We start from the raw sequence: 1,798 nt of genomic DNA on the forward strand, positions 1-1,798 counted from the left end.
TATAGTTGAATCCTTCGAAGGACCTAAGTGCCCTCGCATATTAAAAAAATCACTCAATAAGTTTTAAGTTACAGTGATAAAAAGACGGCACGAAGGACCTGAGTGCCCTCGCACATGCATGCCCTAAATCCTCACCCTTTAAGGACCCTGGATTTCTCTCTCTCTCTCTCTCCCTCTCCCCTCCCCCTCCCCCTCTCCCTCTCCCTCTCCCTCTCTCTCTCTCTCTCTATGTGTGTGTGTGCGCCTCGCCGATCTACCATGTCATGTTGCAAAGTCTTTTGTGTTTGTGTACTGATTACTAAGAGCAACTCTTGTAGATTCATCATTGTTGGAAATATAAGCAATTTACCATAGGATTTATTATAGGAAAAGCTAGAATAAACATAAGCATCATAATAAAGACGGAAGAAGGCATGCAATATAGAGATAAAATGACAAAAGATATGTGCACATATGATCTAGAAAAGAACATATGTGTAACTGTTCTATATAGACAAGGTATCATATGAAGTGATGAACAGAAACGTAAAACGTTCAGCTTCACCGAGTGGACTTTCGTATATCAGTGGTGCGTGTTGAAATTTTTGTTCGGCTCATTCCCGCGGCGCGGCGCGTCGTGACGAGGCGGGGCGGGCGGCGGAGGAGGAGGAGCGCGCGTGTATGTCTCTCTTGTTCTCAAGCTCATACATGTGTGGAAACATCCTCCCTTATAAGAAGGTCCAACTCCCTCTAAACTAGCAATGTGGGACTAAACATTTCCACCTCTTGCCTTGCACAAATGGGCTGCGTGGGCCTCTAGGATTTAATAGGAATTATATATTGGGTTGGCCCAAATAATCGTACAAAATTCCAGCAATCCCCCACCAGATCCCAGAGGCAAACACAAATTTGCCTTTGGTTCCAAAACACTGTTTTATATACCGATATTGAAGTGAAGACTGTTAAGTTGAACTTCCACCTAGAACTCTATGCTACACTAGTAAGCAACTTGAACAGTGGACTAGGCCTTGAACTGCAAGTTTTCTGCAAAACTAGATTCACACAGAGGTTTGATCGATACTAGGCTACCGTGGGACTTCCCCGCGGGTGGAGCTTATGCGTCATACTCCGAGACCTTTCATGAGTTTATTAGAGAGCACCCTACTCTCATAGATTGCGACGTTAACAATCAGACTCATATAGGTATGTTCTTCAAAAGATGTTCTGCAGGATAACATCTCTGCTTCAATAAGCCACTTAGAATATATTAAGATGTATATCAACCTGCCATGCAGTTTAGGAAAGTATTGCATCTTCATGGAGTGATATTATTAATGATAAGGATACTTTCCTCTCAGTTGACCAACAGCTTGTGTTCCACATCTAATTCACGGGATCTCCGATCACAAAGAATAGGTTACCACTGTGAACAACTCAAATTGTGGGTCTCATATACCCATCTCCCTCGATGCATTTTCTATCACATTACGTGATAGACCCTTAGTAAAAGGATCTGCCAGATTTTTAGATGTTTGGATATAATCCAATGCAATAACTCCGGAGTTTCTCATTTTCCTCACAGATTTTAACATTCTCTGAATGTGTCTTGATGACTTCATGTTAGCTGCTCACTTTTGTGATCACAGTTTGATTGTCGCAGTTCATAAGGATACCTGGTACAGGTTTATCGACAACCGGCAAGTCACTCAAGAGCCGGCGAAGCCAATCTGCTTTGACGGTAGTTGTATCTAGTGTTGTGAGTTCTGCTTCCATTGTTGACCTTGTTAAGATCGTTTGCTTGCAAGACTTTCAAGAAACA

Source organism: Hordeum vulgare, chromosome 3H (genome assembly GCF_904849725.1).
Source record: "Hordeum vulgare subsp. vulgare chromosome 3H, MorexV3_pseudomolecules_assembly, whole genome shotgun sequence".
Lineage (NCBI taxonomy): Eukaryota > Viridiplantae > Streptophyta > Magnoliopsida > Poales > Poaceae > Hordeum > Hordeum vulgare.